Consider the following 20,789-nt stretch of genomic DNA (forward strand, 5'->3'; position numbering starts at 1 on the left):
AGATCGAATCGAATCAACATAGATTCATAACTTTAACAGAACAAAAATTAATAGTCTCTAGAGCAGGAAATCGAAATGCTCCGTTTGGTTTTAAAGGGGATTTCATCAAAAAAAAAAATATATATATTTAAAGGGGATTTAAAGAAAAGGATAACGAAATTTTCAATATTGAAAAAAAAATTGTAATCATTACCATGTAACTATATCATTAACTTCAAATCATTCCATATTTGAATATTAAATTTCACCTACTTTGCATCGAATTGTCCAATATTTAAGCATTCCTGATTTCTAAGATTTACAAGGGAAATGTATGCCATCCTAAGAAGTATTTTTAGTTAAAAAGCATGCCTTGATTTGTAGCATCATGATCCCAACCATTAAACGATGATGCCGGCAACTTTGTATCTTAGGGTGTGAGCTCAACATGGGTCTTCCACTGTTTGATTGCTTTGACCGTGTGCATCAAACGTTATGATCCAATCTGTAAACCAACAATTCCAATCAGACAGTTTTTGGATTGGATACAAAATGCGAGAGATTAACCACCCTGTGCTGTAAAATCTTAAAGATAAAATTGTAAAAACATAATCCAGGTGAAAACTCGTTAGTTTTTGTAGGCTGAGTTGAAAACACCATCGGATGTCATTGTTTAATGTGGTCCTCCTATAGGTTGAAAGGGAGAGAAAGAGACACTGTAATGTGGGAAGGAAAAAAATAGGTGCGGCTTTGATTTTTATTTATTTTGTCATTATCCCCAATATTTTCTTATGGTCAAATGTTTTCTATTTTTTTTTTTTTTTTTTTTTCATGAGAGATCTCTACATTCAAACCCAGGGTTACGCCACAAATGGCCCACAAAGAAGAAGAATCCTCGAACAAAATGAGAGGGACCAAACCAATTTCTACGAAAGACATAATTGATCGCATTGATCTTGATAGCTATGTCACCTTTGGAGTTTAAAGGGTTTGTTAATTATTTTTCTTATATACTTTTAGGAAAAAAGAATACTTCGGGATAGAGTTCAATCCCTTCTAACCATATAAAATGGGCGAAATGACCACCTACTATCTCAATTGGATGCTGTAACGCGTTTTTATTGACCCCACACCGATGTGAAAGCCATACAATCATCGCATATAAAATGATGGATTAGGAAGGAATGAAATAAAAAAAAAACCCACACTTCAACTTTCTCAACACAGAGCCTCCTCCCTCTTAGTACCTTTATTTCCTAAACTTCGTTCTAGTGAGCTGATCGGTGAAGCAAGCAATCCAACACGATGTGGGGAAATCGGAATGTGAAAAAAGTAAAGGGAGTGTTTCAGAAAGGAAAGAAGGAAAAGAACATCATGTCTGGATCTAAAGAGATTCATATTACTGACAATGAGAAACTCAAAGAGGTTACCGCAGAGCAACCAATAACACGTTGTCAGTATCAGTGCGGTGATCAGAGTAGGAATCAAACCAGCACAAATGTCAGGGGATTCAAACAGGTGAGTCGCGATGGTGTTGAAGAGATTGTGCTGAAGGCTAAGAAATAGGAGAGCAGATCAGGTCTTTGTATGAGACATTTTTGCATGAGCTGTGATGAACACATGGATTCCCTTAAGTTTATGAAACAATGCAATTAAGAGAGAGACAATGGAATCAACATGTTCATTACAGACCCGTTTAAAAACATTCTCATACAAAAACCTGGTCGGAGCTCGAGAAATAGTGAAGAAAGTATGTTATGGTTTGATGGAAAATAAAGGTCTCGTGATAGTAGATGACACTAGGGTTTTAGCACAGCAGCCCCCTTATGTATTTTTTTTTTTTTTTTGGGTGTACCCGGTTGGTCTAATATTAAGGCTTAAATTAATTATCTCATTGTAAGAAAACCTCTCTTATCTATTTCTTGAACTTGTTTGATTCTAAAACTTCCAAAATGGAGGTTGGATATCCGTTACTGGTATGATCACTTGGCCATATGGGTAAACATCCAACATCTGTCCCTTTTATTCTCAAACATACACTTCTTCACTCATGTAATAGTAAAAAGTGGGACAGATTTTGAATGCTCATCCGTGGGGATCCATTCTCTCCAAAATGTATAAACTTATGTCTTAAGATTAATATGGAGTATCCACAAGGATCCAGATTGATACATCACCACTCGGATGAGACTTTCTGTACAAGTCATCCAACATGCTGGATCCAAATCACAGATAAAAAATAAAATATAAAAAATAAATCATATATTCCTAATCCAATCAGACCTTTGAATATGGACGAATTTATATGATATAACACACGGGGCATTCCAACAGCGATCAATTTCTATGTTAATTAGACTCATCTAGAGGATGTAGGTTGGTACATCACCACTTTGATCGACATTTAGGACCCTATTCTGACTCTACAAATCATCGATCAACTGGATTTAGATTCTAAAAAAAAAAAAAATGAAGAAATAGAATTCTTCGATCCAATTGGATCTTCCAAAATGTGCGAATTTATGTGGTATGATTCATTTGGAGGATCAGATTGGTTCATCAGCATGGATCCTCCCTTCCTGGATCCTATTGCGACTGTACAACTAATCATACAAGGTCCATTAGATCAAGATAACAAAATTGAACGATTAAGAATTCTTGATTCGATCGGATTAGATCTTCCAATTTGAAAGAATTAATATGATATGATTCATTGGGAGCACCAGAAGTCCAGAATCATATCATATTATTAATTCTTGGACCCTATTCCAGCCATCCAAGTCATCCTACTGGATCCAGGCCAATTCAGATTAAAATAAATTCTGAACTTGCAGTAATAATTCCAAATCTTATCGAATATTCTAATAGGGACAAATTTATATGGTATAACACATATGGAGCATCCAAGATTATGTCATTACTTGGATCAAACCTCAAAAGCCCTACTCTAACGTACAAATAATCCTATATGGTCCATTAGATCCGAATCAAAATAAAGAATTTAAGCGAATTAGAATTCCTGATCTGATATGAAATTCAAAGATGGAACAATTTCTATAGAAAGGCCCATCTAAGCATCCAGATTCTTATATGACAACTTGTACAGCACATTTTTTTTTTTAATGTATCATGTTTGATTTTTCTATTTATATTTTGATTATTTGAAAATAATTCATTGTAGCATTCTGCATTCTTGATAATCCTATAGTTGCATTTTGGTTAGAATTATAATTCTGCAACATCTTAGATATTTTTCTCTATTTTATTTATTTTATCTTGTATTTTTGCATTATAATGCATTAAAATGGTTTTTATGCCATTTGATATTGTTATCTTTAATATAAATTTTATGAAAAAAAAAATCATTTTCTATTATATCTTTAATTTTTCATTATTTTAGGAATGTTGGTCGCTTCGAAATTTTCTCTTTTTTTTTTTTTTGCCCTTTCCATTGTGAATAAGGAGAAAGTTCTCCTCAACCATGGGTTGAAGTAAAAGTATACCCATCAAGGCACCCACATCCATCAGTGGAGGAATTCTTCTTTCCCCTTGGATGATGGGAAAGTGCCTTCTTGTAAATATTGACTTGACCAAAGAAGGCTATGTCGGCCACTTTAACATTTCCCTTTTGACTTTCTTATCCATGTATATCTGATGACTTGCGTAAGAGATGTGTTCATTCTTGTATCGTGGTTTCTTTATAAAATTATCTTCTAAATTGTATTGATTAGGAGCCTCTCCCTTTTCAAGACTTTCACATTGGCATCTTATCTAACTTAAACCCCAAGGGGTTAGCGCAATTGGCTTGAAGGAGACACGGTATTTCTCCTCAGGAAGTGAAGTCCCGCGATCAAACCTTCGCTATTGCACCTAACTTCTTGGGGCCATCACATGAGGGTTTCTATCTCGGACTGACCCGGTCCTGTGTAAGCAGTATAACAGTGACCCCAGGGACTAGTCGGGTCGTAGATCTGGACACCTTGGGTATCAAAAAAACATATCTTACCTAACTTAATTTCCCTCATTTTTACCAATATTTGTGTATGTCCTTTTGCGTTTCTATTAAAATTATTAAATTTGTAGGCCAAATATTTTATCTTATCATGGATTTAGATTTTAGTTGTGCATTTAATACCTTGTGGAGATTTTTTTATACGTAAAATGTGTGTATGAAAAAAAAGTGAATTGTTGATGGTCTTTTGGCCATGCCAAAGGTGGATCCTTTGGTAAATAATTGATAGTCTTTTGGTTTTGTTGATGGTTATTGTAAAAGTGAAATAAAAGTCTATTTTCTTGTTTGATCATTTTTGTTTTTTCGTCCTGGTATGCCTAAATGGCAATTCTGAAGCAGCATCCGTTGATGAATAGTTATACAATGGTGGTCCTTATGAATTGATTGTTCTACATTTCTTATTTGGTGTAGCTTATCACACGGGTCTTGAGTGAGAACTAAATTTCCGCCTAGGTATGCGCCCTTGGATTGCTATTGCATATTCAGCTCATATTGCAGATGCAACAGCTGTTCCCGTGATCTACTCAATCGGGTAGATCTCATATCCATTAATATACTTTTGCTGATATTTATTGGAACAAAGTATCAAGAAAAAGAAAAGAAGAAGAAAAAGAAAAGGGAAAGGGAAAGGGAAGGGTAGCCCCCAGCCCCTATTTAGACAGACCTATTCCACCAATAAAATTTGGACAGAACTAAAAGAGGGGGGAGGCTTCTAAAACCTGGGAAACAGATCCCACACAATGACAATTTAAAAAACAAATTACATTCAACCCTTATCTCATTCCACCCAAATTTCAACCATTAGGCCTCATCCCATCCCAACCAAATTTGGGTAGTAACATCCCTGTCACATAATGAGTAAAATCCCAGCCCTTCTTAGTAGAATTAAAAATAACACGAGCACTCTCCTCCTCCACACAAGGAAAAAGGACCACCCTACCCCTCATTGGATGGATATGCAAGCTCCCACTACTCTGTGCTGGCGTGAAAATCATCCGAGTAGGTCATATTATGATTAGGGAGAGGGTTCCCTAAAAGATAGTGTGGCTCCTATGTTAGTATGTGGACCAATGGAAGCGCATGCAGAGGCATTTATAATAGTGGATTTCCATCTCTCATGAGAAGTGGGGTGGACATTTCGACCCTCTCTAGGTCTAAGCACAAAGCCACAATTCCTTTCAGGATACTTTTTCTCTTATTTATAACATAAAAGAACACTGCTCCGAGGTGCAATGACCACCCCACCTCTAGTTGGATGCTTGTGCATGTGCTGCCATTGGCCCATGCTGGTCTAGGCTACACAACCGAACATTGATCCCCCTCTATATGGGAAGGAGTTCTCTAAGCTTATGGTGTAGGATAGAATCTCACCCACCAGTTTTTCATCAATCATTGGATGAGAAGAAAAATATCTCAACCGTTCAATTGTTCATCATTGTATTTCCCTTTCCCTCAACGATGCTGCACCTACCACATCTCTCACTCTCTCTCCCTCGTTCTCCACCCAATCACCGCTGCTCACTATCATCCCTAGCCCCTCGCTACTTGTTGGATTAGATTTTAGACACTACAATACATGGCCTCTACCCCCTACCCAATATATTTCCCTTTTCTTCAACTACGTTAAAATTGTCTACAATGAGGTGCAGTGAGCATCCAATGGCTAGGGTGCATGGCCAGACCCTCCTAGCCATTGGATGCTCACTGCATCTCACTACTCGATGCAGACAATTTAGACTTCCCTCAACTGTGATGCTCTCTCTCTCTCTCTCTCTCTCTCTCTCTCTCTCTCCACCACATCCCCATTGGTTGGGTGGATCTCTGGTGCTGCAACTCAAGGTCCCCGTCCCTGCCCTCTCCCTGGTTACTTGAGTTGGAGCCTAGGAGAAGCACGCAAGCTAACCTACTCAATAGAGATGAATAGCCAAACCTCCCTCCCTTTACCGCCCCACCCTGTCCCTCTCCTTTACGGCCTCACCGTCTCGATCTCTCCCCCTCCCGCAACCCCCTCTCACACTGCCCCACATAGGGCAGCAACCCCACATCCCACTGCTCTGTTTTCACCGCATCCCCCTGCCCAGCTTAGATTCGATCGAGGTTTTTGGCGGATAGGTTTGTACTCTATCCTTCAAATAAGAAATTGAAGATCCCAGAAAATAAATCAAAAGTTCATGAAATTTCAGTCATCCGCTGCACAAACCACCGCCAACATCATCCTACATTCAGTCACGGTGCATAAGCAAAGAAACTTGCTTGAAACAAATGTCCCAACATGGTCATGACTCATGACTCATGAGTTACTAGCACGAGTGTGGATCGGATTCATGTATGAAAATCATTCTTGTACGGGCTGATCCATACAGATAGAATCCACTACAAAGTTGATTGTTAGATAGTTTCGATCTATGCAGATCAGCCCCATACGAGAATGGTTCTCGTGTGAGAACTTGATCTGCTCTCGACATCATTTTTTTGGCTGAGAACATAAAGGGAAAAGAAATGCAAGAGCAGCCAAATTGAACGGTTAATATTTTTTCTTTTTTCTTTTCATCCGACGGTTAACAATGTACTGGTTATGGTGTGTTTCACGCAGTGGGCTCAGACAACCTTTTCCCATTATTGGTACTGTTTATTTCGACCCGCAAAGTCTTTACATTGAGGGGAGGAATTATAGGAATGGTGCCATCAACCCTATCTTCGGGACTTCAGGAATTAGACGATGGGCTGCAAAGGATCGAGTGAAAAACCTCCTCTTCAACCTTCTGAGCCAGCTTCTCTTCCTGCACAATCTTGGGCTGTCCTTCCCTCTAATCCCTCCACTACCTCTGCTTCCAAAATTGCGTTTCAGACAGCTGATAGAAGCAAACAAACCAACACGATGTCGGAAAATTCCAATGTCAAAGTAGAAAGCCGAGGCAGTATTGAGTTTCAGAAGGCTACTAATCAAAGTGAGCAGATAAACAACTTTTCTGGATCTGCAGAGGTTCGAATTAAGGGACAATAAGCCAGTGGTGATATGTTGCAGAGGTATCGTATGAGTTCCAAACTGATAAGATGTATGCTATGTTCAGTTTTAGCATCATGAACAGCCAATACTTTTCCATTTTTGATCTTAGTTGTAGTGTTTGTTTGTATTTCTTGGCCATCAAAATCATTTTTAGGTATCATTTCTTCCTGCCAAGATAAACTTTTGTTTAGTTTGTTTACACATAAAAATGATCCAGAAAGTAGATCGATCTGCTGTCAAATTATTTCTTATTATGCAGGAGTAAGGTTATTATTTAGATTCTGCAAAGTTGCGTTGTCCTTAAAAATATTAAAATGTTTAATTTGGTAAAAGAGTTTGATGAAAATCTGTTTTTAGTTCAAATGTTGTGGAGAGAGACAATAAACTTGGTGGGAGAGGGGGGCTATCAATTAAGTATTAACCAAAAAGTGCCAACCCCAAATTCAACCCTGTGGGCGAAGGCATCGATTCCAACAATAAAAGAAGAGTGCACCATTCTTAAAAATGAGAAAGGATCAGCTACTTGTAAGATCACCTGGTTGTACGATTAATCATATCTAATATATATTCTTCATGTTTCTTTTTTTTCCTTAAGGTCAGTAAAGAGATATAATAAAAAGAATGAATGAAATACAAGGAACCCAAAATGGCAGAAACACACAAAAAATTTGATTCCCTACTCCACCTTCAGCAAAGAAGAGAAACAAACCAAAATGCTAAAACTAACAAGACTTAAGATTCACAAGAAACAATATCTTGGTTTCTGCAGAGCATCCCATTCTATATCATTAATCGTGAATCTTGGGGGAGACACCCACACTGTTGAGGATCTAGTTGCAGCCGCATATTTAACCAATCCATCCGCTACTGTATTAACTTCACAGAAGCAATGACCAACACTACATTGAATTCTATTTAAGTAGCTCAACACTGCTAGCCACCTCTGTCTAAAAAACCACGGGATTGACTTCTGAGCAATGCACCACACAATTGCTTGTGAATCACACTCCCCTTCGATCCAAGATAAATCTAAGAGCTTAGTTATGTTGATCGCTTCAAAAAAACCAGCAAACTCCGCTCCAAAGTTTGAGGATGTTAGATCAAACACCAAGAAACCCGAAAAATAAAGTGACTATAGATCTACAAAACACAGAGATTTAACGAGGTTCACACACCAGGGTGGTGTCCAACGTCCTTGGGTGAAGAAGAAGATGTTTCACCATGCAAAAAAGAGATTACACCCAAGTAGCGGCGAGAAAACTCGCCTTGAAATCCTAGTTCGAAAAAACCCCAAAATACAATAACTTTTTCAACAAGCAACAGTACATTATATGTATACTCCAAGTCACGGGTCGACCCATCGGGTCACGGTCGATCTGGTCGAACCATCTCGCCCCACACCCCCATACTCCAGGCTTGGGCCTTAGGCCCAACCCCTCTGCTTCCATCACAAATCTCAAAAAACTTTCCATTCAGGTTACCATCAAAATATGTCAAATCGGGTCAATCTTCAAAACGGGTCAAGAATTCAGGACAAACTTAACAAATCTCCACCCTGGCTTGAATTCTCCTCCAACAAATAAACAAATAGCTAATATCTTCATATTCTCCAATAGCCCTCCAAAGGGCTGAACTCAAACACGGCAAACACCAAGTAAGTTCAAACAATGCTCGAACTTACGAACACACAAAGGCTTAGTCAACATATCAGCTGGATTGTCTTCAGTACCAATCTTCAACACTTGAATATTACCTTAAGCAATTATCTCTTTTATGAAATGATACCGAACATCAATGTGCTTTGTCCTCTCATGATACATCGGATCTTTAGTCAAGTGAATAGCACTCTGGCTATCACAATGGACAACAGCCACCTCATGATCTATGCTGAGTTCTCCTAACAAATTTCTAAGCCAAATAGCTTATTTAATTGCATCAGTCACTGCCATATACTCTGCTTCAGTAGTAGATAATGCAACTGTAGCCTGTAAAGTAGCTTTCCAACTAACCGTATTTCCTCCAAGAGTAAATACATAGCCTGTGAGTGACCTCCTCTTGTCAAGATCACCTGCATAATCTGAATCAACATAACCAGATAGATTATCACCATTCCTCCCAAACTCCAAACAAATACCAAAGGTCCCTTTTAAGTACCTAAATATCCACTTCATTGCTTCCCAATGAGCTTTACCTGGACATGACAAATATATGCTCACCACACTGACAGCTTGTGATATGTCAGGACGAGTGCAAACCATAACATACATAATGGAGCCAACTACACTAGAATATGGAACACATGACATGTACTCCACCTCTTCATCTGTCTTAGGTGATAGAGCAGCTGAAAGTCTAAAATGAGATGCAAGTGTAGTTACAGGTTTGGCATCTTTCATGCCAAAATGATTCAATACCTTCTCAGTGTACTTCTGTTGAGATAGCCACAACTTCCCTGCTTTTTTATCCCTCTTGATCTCCATACCAAGGATCTTCCTTGTTGCCCCCAAATCTTTCATCTCAAATTCAGAACTTAATTGTTCCTTCAACCTGTTGACCTCATTCCTATCTTTTGCTACAATCAACATATCATCAACATAAAGCAACAAATATATGAATGACACATCAGAGAGCTTTCTGAAATAAACATAATAGTCATATTGACACCTGGAGCATCCAAAACTAGCCATACCCAAGAAAAATGCATTTCTTAGCCTTAGGTTCCAACTTCCCTTCATTTACATGTGCATAAGCAGGACATCCAAATACTTTTAAATTTGAGTAGTCTGCAGGTTTACCTGACCAAACTTCTTCTAAAGTCTTGCACTCAATAGCTGTACAAGGAGATCGATTCACCAACAAGGTTGTCGTGTTAACTGCTTCTGCCCAAAACTCCTTGCCCAATCTTGCATTTGGTAACATACACCTCGCCTTTTCTAACAAGGTTCTATTTATACGCTCTACCACTCCATTCTGCTGGGGTGTTTTAACAACTGTATGGTGTCTTGCAATACCTTTATTTTTGTAGAACTCATTAAAGTCACCTTCACAAAACTCTAGGCCATTATCGGTTCCCAACCTTTTAATTTGTTTTCCGGTCTACTTCTCAAGCAAATTCTTCCACTGTTTAAATATGACAAATACTTCATTTTTGTACTTCAAGAAATAGACTCAAACCTTCCTAGAGAAATCATCAATGAAAGTAAGCAAGTACCTTGCACCAGGCCCCTTTGAAGCAACCATGGAGGGCCCTCATAGGTCTAAATGAATGTAGTCCACCTTGGTCCTATGAATAGCAGTATTGAAACTGACTCTTTTCTGCTTCCCAAACACATAATGCTCACAGAACTCCATTGCTCATGTACTTTGATCACACAATAAGCCCCTTTTACTTAATGATGCCATCCCTCTTTCACTCATATGGCCTAACATCATGTGCCGTAAATTTGTGACATCCGATTCAGACATAGATGATGAAGTTGCTGTAATAAACTCAGTGATTGTAGTACCCTGCAACACATACAAACTGCCAACCTTGATTCCTTTCATCAACAAGAGAACACCCTTGCTGATCTTCATGACTCCACCTTCAGCTATATACTTGTGCCCATTTGATTCAAGAGTGCCTAAACTGATGAGATTCTTCTTCAAATTAGGGACATACCTGACATTAGACAAGGTTCTGACAATGCCATCATACATCTTGATATTGATCGTTTCCATTCAATAGTCTTACAAGAAGTATTATTTTCCATCAACACAACTTCACCTCGAACTGATTCATATGTGGAGAACTATTCACGATTGCGACACACATGGTAGGAACAATCAGAGTCAAGAATCCATTCATCCTGTGATCTAACTTTGTCATTAGTCACCAAAAGCATATCAGACTCACTTTCATCTTCAGCTTCTGCAGAATCATCTCTTTTCTGTTGATTTTGAGAACCACCACCTGCTTTCTGATTATTTAAAAGCTTATAACATTCAGATTTAATATACCCATTTTTCTTAAAGTAATTACAGGTTAAATTCTTGTGCTTAGATTTTGATCTAGCCTTCTTTTTACCACCATCTGAACCCTTTTCATTCGTTCTCCCTCTAGCTACTAAACCAATACCATCAGATTTATTAGTAGACGTTAACTCATCATTAATCTTTTGCTTACTTTGCAGATTCGTTTTGACATCTTCAATAGAGATTGTCTCTCTACCATAAATCATGATATCCCTAACATGCTTATAAGATGGAGACAAAGAACATAACAATAATAGGGCCAAATCTTCATCGTCTATTTTAACATCTATCATTTTCAAATCAGTAACATCAGAATTGAACTCAGATATGTGGGATTTAATAGAAGTATTTTCACCCATATGAAGGGTATATAGTTGTTGTTTCAATCTCAACCTATTGGTGAGGGATTTGGTGAGGTAGATATTCTCTAACTTCACCCATAACTCTAGATCCGTTTTCTCTAAGAGAACTTCTTGTAGAACATCATTCGAAAGACACAACTGAATAGCTGAAAGGGTTTTATCATCTAAATCGTTCCAATCATCATCAGACATAGTTGTAGATTTCTTCGCCTTGCCAAATAGGGTTTTCTTCAAACCCTGCTGCTTAAGAATAGCCATCATTCGAACATGCCATAAACTAAAACTGATGTTTCCGTCGAACCTATCAATATTGTATTTCATTGAAGTCATGGATCGAAGTAACTCAAAGCTCTGATACCATTTTGTTAGATCAAACACCAAGAAACACAAAAAATAAAGAGACTATAGATCCGCAAGACACAGAGATTTAACGAGGTTCACACACCAGGGTGGTGTCCTACATCCTCAGGCGAAGAAGCAGATGTTTCACTATGCAGAAGAGAGATTACACCCAAGCAGCGGCGAGAAAATTCGCCCTGAAACCCTAGCTCGAAAAAACCTCAAAATACAATGGCTTTTTCAACAAGCAACAATACATTATATATATACTCCAAGTCGAGGGTCGACCTAATGGGTCGCGGTCGATCCGGTCGAGCACCCCCATACTCCGGGCTTGGGCCTATCGACCCAACCCCTCTGCTTCCATCACAGATCTCAGAAAACTTCCCATTCGGGTTGCCACCAAAATATGTTGGATCTGCTCAATCTTCAAAACGGGTCAAAAATTTAAGACAAACTTAACAGAGGAGATACCTTCAAAGGAGAAACAACGAATAGGACATCCAACATAATTCTGAATAATGCCCCCAGCTCCTGCATACCTCGGGTTGCCTAATGAGCACCCATTCAATATTAATTTTGTAGCATCCCACAGGAGGTCTATCCCAATAAAGCTCTTTGATATGATTTTGTCTAGGACTTGACTGCACCAAATGTATTGATACTGAAAGCTGGAGATCTCTCACTAATATGATCTGAACAAGAGTAACAAATGAAAAATTCCCCAAGTCATTGATCACCGCTTTCACCACAAGGCTTGAAGGTTTGCAATGATTGTCATGTTTCTAAATATACCCTTCCTTACCTTTGCAATGACAGAAAGTGAAACAGATGTTAGATGCTGACTTGTATGACCAGGTGATCATACGAACAGCAGATCCAAACTCACTAAAATGGCTTCATTATGATCCAAACTTTATCTAATTGATGGATTGGGTTGGATCTGCTAATTTTCATTGCTGGTTTCTACTTCTTCTTTTTTTGTATTAAAAAGTATGACTGAATTTTTTCAGTTGAGATGAATTTTCACTTTTTGGTTTTCTGTAATTTTTTCTTAGTTTAAGAAATTCTCTTTATACTTGGCATGTCCAGAACCAAGAGAAGATTCATTTTCTGAATTTCAAAATTCACCTTGGATATGGTGAAGTTTTCTTTTGCAGCAAAAAAAATATATATATATATATATATATCTTGCCAAAAATATAAGAAAATACAAAATCTATTCCTTTTTTTTTTTTCTTTTCTTCTCTTATAATGGTAGCCAAACACACATACTTTTTCTATTTTCTTACCATTTCATATCTTTTCTATTCTTTTCTCCTCTTCTTTTGGCTACCAAACATAGCAGAAGTTCTATTTTTATTTTTGAGAAAAAGAATGTTGTTTTCTTGTGTAGCGTATGCTAGCATCTTCTTTTTTTCTATATCTCTCCTACTTCCCATTATATGATATATGTGCCCCTATTGTGAAAGGAGAGAGAAAGAGAAAAAACGTTATCATATGCTCTGCAACTAGACAATGAACTCAATACCTTTTTCTTTTTTTAAATTAAAAATTAAGAATGAATTTTCCTCCGTTAGCCTTGGCTTGAATGCTCTCTATTATCTTTGGATTCTAAACCCACAAAGAAAAACAAAACTAGTTCACTTAAAACACAAAAGTCACCACTTTCTATATATTAACCGAACGCCCTTGTGGGTGAAAGCATCAACTCTATCAATAAAAGAAGAGTGCACCGTTGTAAAAAAGGCTTCATTATGAACCAAACTATATCTGATGGCGGGCTATAAAGGATGAAAATTTGAACCAAACATTGATGGCTGGCCCAGCCGCGCTGATTCACTATTAGATTCTAATTTTTCTTGTTCGGTATCAAAATTGGGATTGAATTTTCCTACTAGAGGTATTTTTTCACTGTGAATTGTTAGTTCCTAGTGATGCGATCATATTGGTTTGAAAACTAAGGTATACAAAGTCACACTTAATCAACTAACAAATAAATTATCTGCAAGTCTATTGCCTACCTTGCCTTTGGCAACTTGGCTAGCGTTATCTCACCTATTGCAAATTGCAAGATTACTTGCAATCCTTAGGCTAGCTTTGGATCGTATGTGACCTATTGTTTCTAACGCTTGATTTGTTGGTAGAGACCGACTTACTTTCCTAAGTATTAGTTGGAAAGCTCTAAGATTAGTGTTCGAACTAAGATTACTCCTTGGGCAGTAGTGACGTGTCACATCACATCGACGACGTTGCTTGCAATTCAGTATGTCACAGTCTTACTCTTATTCTTTTTTCACGTCACTCTCTTGTCAAGAGCCAAGGTTAGCTCACAAAAATCTCACATATGCCGGTTTGAAAACGCCAGTATGGCAAGCACTACCTCACCTAGTCCAGCACCTCTTTAAAGATAGCTCACCTTAGTTTGGTCATAGCCATAAAACGCATAACCAATAGATTACATTATGCGTAAGTCCTCCACTTTATGATATCTCACAATAGACCTTTGGATATGGAATTAAATTGCGCCATCAAGCTAATACATCAAACAATAGTGTAGAGTATCCTAATCACTGATTGGACTGAAAAAAATACAATAAAACATTTATAGAATATATCTATTAATTAATAATAATTGCATAAATTCTTTTTGTGGACATTTTGTAATTAAATTAACAAGCATCACTTTTGTTGATAGACAAACACGACGGACCCAATATAGTGATGTATAGCCAGTCATATGTAAGTAAGAGTGTCAATTATAGGCTCACACTAGTAGAATCGACTGATCAAAAATCAAGACCAACATGAGTGAAAAATAAATGTCTCGGTTTGAGGACCGACCAATTATTAATCAATCGTTCCCAATGCACGCAATGGTTGCCTGACAAATCCGACCCAAACATGCTATGTGAATGATTTTAATCTTTAATACATTAGACTATTGGCAATTAAATATATTAAGGGGAAGGGAACATTTAGGTCAGGATTATTATTCTACAGTATCTTAGGTTTTTTTTTTCTCTATTTTATCTTGTATTTTTGCGTAATAATGCATAAAAAGTCATTTGTAGTCATTTGATATTGTATTATTTAACCTAAAGTTTACAAAAGCTAACAAATTCATTTTCTATTATGTCATGATGGTAGCATGCTTAGATTTAATTTTTCATTAATTTAAAAATATTGTTTACTTTAACTACTTGGACAAAGTTTTCCTTAGACATAATGTGACCATGTGGATCCGATAAAGGAGACCCCACCCCTTGGCCCTTATCCTCACCCCCACCCTCCCTCAGATCAAAATCCTCTGTTTTTCTCATCCCTGTTTTCCCTTGTTTTGCTACCTGCAGACCACGACACGTGGACAATAGAGGATCCAATGATCAAGGTTGGGTGAGGATTATTACATCCGGTGCGTTGGTCTTAAAATTGTCCACGTGTCGTGTTTTGCAGCTAGCAAAACAAGGAAAAACAGAGGATTATTTTCCCCCTCCTCCATCGAAGGTGCAGCAAAACTCAGTTCTTTAACTTTTTCTCTTTTTGTTTTATTTTCTTTTCTTCTCTTTTATCAGAGAAAAAAAATTTCTCCATGATGGGTGAAGGAAACTTCCTTCTTGTGAACAATGCCTTGACTAAAAGGGCTTTATCTGACGCTACAAAACAATGTCTATTACTTTACACTTTTCCTCGTCTTCCCTTACCCGTTTATGGACGGTGACTCGAATAAGGAAGGGTAGCTATGTCTACCACTACCAGACAATTTCTTATCACTTCAACATATTCCATCCACTTGTAGAAGAAAGGGAATAATTGACGGTAGTTGAAGCCTTACGTTTTCTTTTGTTAACTAAGTTCAAGCCTCACACTTGGGCGTTGGGAGAGTTCTGATCAAATTAATTGAAGTTCCCTAGAGAATCTCCTTCTCTGTCGTGTGGAAGAAGGAAGTTTGGGACTAAGAATCTCTCTCTCTCTCTAGATCGGCTTATTAGCATTTCGCATGGATATACGAATGGATATTCCACCGAGGAAAAAGAGAAACTTCCCTTCACCGTGTGTTTCTAGAATATAGCGAGCTTGTCGTTCGAGGGTTTTGATTCTTAATTTACGATTCATCGGTGCTGGACACTGTAAGTTCACATCCTCTACACACGCGCCACTGATTCCTGCACCAGCATGGCCAATAAGATACATAGGCAGTCCTTCCACCGGCCTCTATTTATGGGTGTAACCCTTTAACTGCCGGACAGTTCTTTTTCCCAATGAAAACTGTTTGTTTGAATCTGATTTTCAATAGCTTAAGCTTTGATAGTTGGATTCATAGTGCAGAAATATATGGGTTTTGGTCGCTTTTGGGATTAGTCCAGATCATTGATTTCTCCTGCAATTTTTTTTTTTTCCTATAAGAATCAGCACTTGATCCCTGGTTCCCAAGGTACAATATAAGATTTTTGATATTAGACAGCAATGGAGAAAATGTTGGTGTGGATATCACCACCAAGAGATCGCTACTTGGTCGCGTGGCTCCTGTACTGGTATCAGACTAATACTAGAGAGAATATGGGAAGATACATCAACATTGATGGGTTTGCTGATTTCATAAAGGGTAGTGCGATAAATTCACATGCTCTTGCGTCTAGAGGCACGAGAACCCATGCAACCAGGATTACTGTTCTTTTCTATTTTTTTTTGGGGGAGGGGGGGGGGGAAATAGAGACAAAGTTGAAAAAACATATAAGAATTAGGTCTCAATTTTCCTCCCTTAGCCTTGGCTTGAATTCTCTCTATCAGCCTTGGATTCTAAAGCCCGCAAAGGAAAGGAAAGCTAGTTAACATCAAACAACATGGTCACCACTTGCTATGGGTGAACGTATCAATTCCATCAATGAAAGAAGAGTGCTTCATTATAACCCAAATCTAAGGCTAGAAATTTCAATTTCAATTCTCACACGCAAACTTTCTCTTAGTCTGTGGAAAACAGTTTCTTCTCCGTTGAGAGGACCTAAGGAAGAACGACGAATGTGGGTGCATATGTTGTGGACTGTGGAGCTTTGATTGCGACAGTTCCTAGTGGAGTGGCCATTTCCATACTTTGTATCCGTGTACACAAAATGTTAGGTTGCAATGTTGTCCCCATTGGAAACAATATTCAGATTTGTATGATGTGGTGAACCTAGTATACCATATGCCATAGACTAATACACTCATGCTTTGATAGAGTTAGATGAAATCATGAAATTTCTCATAGAAGATGGATACTTTGATATTGTTGTAGCGGAAGTGGTGGGCAACCTTATCATTTTGCAGTATTTTTATGTAGATATCGAGGAGTCACCTCGATCAGCTTCCAAAGAATTAGCATCTTTTAATCATCAATAATTTTTCTACTAGCCTAATTAAGCCCAATGTGAGTGGCCCTAAAGGTGTTGTCAAGGTGACTTGAACACAAGTAAGATGCTTTCTTAGGTGCTTTACCCATGACAATTCATCAATGAACCAACCCGTTGGGGTTTAGGCAATCTAGCCACTACTTGATGAGAGCCTTATTATTTGGCATCTAGCCACAGATATGTGCTACAGGTTACAGGAAAAAACGAATTCATCAAAAGTAAATTCACAAGAAAATAAATCGTCTACAATTCTATTATTGCCTTCGGCAACTTGGCTAGCTAGTGGTACCTCTCCTGCTATTTCCAATGGCGAGGTTGCTTACAATCGTTCGGCTACCTTTGGATCGCAAGTGACCTGTTGTTTCTTCTTTTTGGGTAAAGAGTGACCGGTTGTTTCTAATGCTTGATTTATTGATAAAGATCGACTTGCTTTCATAATCACTAGTTAAAAAGCTCTAGGATTGGAGTTTGAAAATAGCTCCATGGGCAGTACTAACTAGCTACATCACATCGATGAGATTGCTTGCAGTTCAATATGTCGCAGTCTTACTCGTATTCTTTCCTCACGTCACTCTCTTGTCAAGAATCTAAGCCGAATAGGCCTACCTCAGGTCACAAAAACCTCACACATGCCCGCTTAAAAGCCCTAACATGGCAAATGCTACCTCACCTAGTGGAGCACCTCTTTAAGAATAGCTCACCTTTGTTTGGCAATAGCCTTATAACCCATAATTGATGAATAACATTACATGTAAGTCCCTCACTTTATAATATCTCACAATAGACCTCTGGGCACGGAATTAAATTACACCATCAGCCTAGTCCATTGAATAGCTAGTATAGAGTATCATATTCACTGATTGGACAGTAAAAAATACGATAAAATATTTATAACATATATTTATTAATTAATAATAATTTTATAAATTCTTTTTCTGGACATTTTACAATTAAACTACGAGCTTAGAAATTCATCCAATTAAGTTCAAGATCCTCTCTCAAGTTCGCCTTCCTGGAAGTGAATCCCCTATCTATCATCACTTTTGTTGATAGACAAACACACTGGACCCAGTACAATGATGTATAGCTAGTCATATGTAAGTAAGGGTGTCAATTATAGGTTTGCACCAATAGAATCAGCTGATCAAAAATCAAGACCAACATGACCGATAAATAAATGTCCGACCAATTATTAATCGATGGTTCTCAACACCCAACACATGGTATGTGAATGATTTTAACGATTATATATTAGACTATTGGCATTATATATATTATAGGGAAGGGAAAAAAATTAATTTATACATTTAGGTTAGAATTATTATTGTACACTATCTTAGATTATTTTTTCTCTATTTTATCTTGTATTTTGCATGATAATGTATAAAAAGTTATTTTAGTCATTTGATATTGTATTATTTAACCTAAAATTTATAAAAGCTAACAAGTTCATTTTCTAGTATGTCATGATGGTAGGTAGCATGCTATATTTGATTTTTCATTAATTTAGACAAAGTTTTCCTCAATGACCGGGTGACCATGTCTTTCTTGTTGGATTTTTCTAAAAACCAATTTCTGATTGGATTGTTTTGAATTCTTCTATCCACTAGCATTAAAAAGGAAAATAAATGGAACGCCAGCACAGAACACAAGAAATGTAATAGTTGACTGATGTTGATCCTTCGTTTTTCTTTTTCACATTTAAACTCAAAATATTAACACCGTTTTATTGGTGTTAGTTTTGAACTTAAAAAGACCAAACTACCCTCCTACCTGTTTCACCTTTTGAAATCCTTTTGAACCTTAAACCCCGGCCCCCAAAATGTTTCAGTCACAGACTCTGACCCAAATGTTTCAGAAAAAAAAAAAAGAACAAAGAATAAGAGACGTTTTCCATTGAACCAGCATAGCAAGTTCGCACCAAATTGATGATAGGGACGTGAAAGATGTTCGAAATGGGGAGATAAGCAAGTTCGCACCATATTCTAATCCTTTTAGTGAGAATATTGAAATCACTTAGCAAATCTGAATTAGAGATTGAAAATTGTGGAATCAACAGAAAAATTGGGGAAAAAGTAAGCATATACTGAGAACCCAGAATCATATACTGAAATCTAGTGCATGAAATCAAATTACAGCGATGAGACTCACCGGTGTCGTCATCTGCTAACGTCGTAAATCAAATTGCAGAGAATCGCTGCCCCCTGCCAACCAATGCCGGAACAGCGAAGGAGAATCGCAGCCCCCTATTTCGCAGGAACACCCAAGGAGAATCACAGCCCCTATTTTGCTGGAACTTCCTATGGTCAGCAACGCCCCATCCCCGGAACAACTTCATCTTCTCCAGAATGTATTCAGTGAGGTATCGCAGAGAGGAATCGAAGAAGGAATCGCATGAGAATAGTTTAAACCCTAAGCCCCAATTTGTTCTGATTCGTAGGCTGAAGGATATAAGGAAGGGTGATTTGGGGATTTTAAAAAAATGGGTTCAAGTTAACGGAAAGAACCTCCAACCAGTGAAATGGTGTTAGTTTTTTTTATTTAAATGTAAAAAACAAAATAAGAGGGAATGATGTAATCAATGCCAACATGAGGGGTGGTGGATGTAAATTTTCTTTTTCTTTATTATAAATAAGTTGAAGCCAGCCTCACACTATGGAGATTTCTGAACAATTAAATGGAGATTCCTCTTATTCGTTTCTTTTGCAAATGCAAAGAAAATCCTTCTCGCAAATGCAAAGAAAATCCTTCTCTCGCGTGTGGAAGAAGAAAGTTTACGACCCTGATTCCCCCCCTCGCATTTCGCAGAGATATTCCAAGGAAGAGAAAGAAACTTCCCTTCACTGTTTATTTCTAGAATATGGAGCTTGTAGTTGGAGGGTTTTGATTATTAATTTTCGATTCATCAGGTGATGGTGTCGATACTATGCAACAACACCACGCAACCAGAACGTGCATTCATTGATCTTGCACAATCAGTAGCAATCTCCTTCCTTGAAATAGTGTGGCTCTTACACCAAACATAAGAAATGGTAAAATGACTATTGCAACCCCATGAAAAGCAGAAATTATTGTTCTGTCCAGCAGAAGCAGCGCGGTTCATACACCAATTGAACATAAAATGATCAATAGGATAGGTATTTTCAAGGACGTTTTCGTACATTCACATAAGTAAAGATTCATCAGACTTGTTTATGGGTGTTACTCGTACTACACTCCGAATCAGAGTCCTTTTTCTCAATAAATACTGATTTACCATCTACGTGTAATGATCAAACCTATCGGAAAAAGCTCCTCCTGAAGGTGTTGAGGAATTAGAAGATGGGCGGCAAGGGATCGCAAGAAAAATGTGCTTCTCAAGATTCTCAGCAAGAACCTCCTCCTGCACCTTCTCAGCCTATCCCCCTCCCTGCCACTACCTTTGTTTCCTCAGTTTCGTTTCAGAGGGCTGATGGAAGCAAACAAACCAATACGATGTCTGAAAATTCCAAAATCATAATAGAAAGTCGCGGCAATATGAAGTTTCAGGAAGCTACTAATGGAAGTGAGCAGATGAACAATATGTCTGGATCTTCAATGATTCGAATTACAGGGCCACTAACAGTTCTGCCAGTTGTGACAGAAGGCAGGCGTTGTGTGCTAGATCGTCCCCTCCACCACCGCTGCAACCTATCCTCGTCACCCAT

General features: G+C 37.9%; 2 long non-coding RNA genes across 2 annotated transcripts; one reads left to right on the forward strand and one right to left on the reverse strand.

The window, feature by feature from the left end:
* Positions 1-5,752: 5,752 nt before the first annotated feature.
* LOC122093383 lies at positions 5,753-7,239 on the forward strand. The gene is made up of 2 exons (XR_006144432.1): positions 5,753-6,103; positions 6,585-7,239. It is a non-coding gene; the product is annotated as an uncharacterized LOC122093383 (long non-coding RNA).
* LOC122093382 lies at positions 6,508-19,581 on the reverse strand. Its single transcript, XR_006144431.1, has 2 exons — positions 19,255-19,581; positions 6,508-6,843 (listed from the first exon to the last, which is right to left on the reverse strand). It is a non-coding gene; the product is annotated as an uncharacterized LOC122093382 (long non-coding RNA).
* Between the last annotated feature and the right edge of the window lie 1,208 nt (positions 19,582-20,789).

This window comes from Macadamia integrifolia, chromosome 11 (assembly GCF_013358625.1).
Source record: "Macadamia integrifolia cultivar HAES 741 chromosome 11, SCU_Mint_v3, whole genome shotgun sequence".
NCBI classification, from domain to species: domain Eukaryota; kingdom Viridiplantae; phylum Streptophyta; class Magnoliopsida; order Proteales; family Proteaceae; genus Macadamia; species Macadamia integrifolia.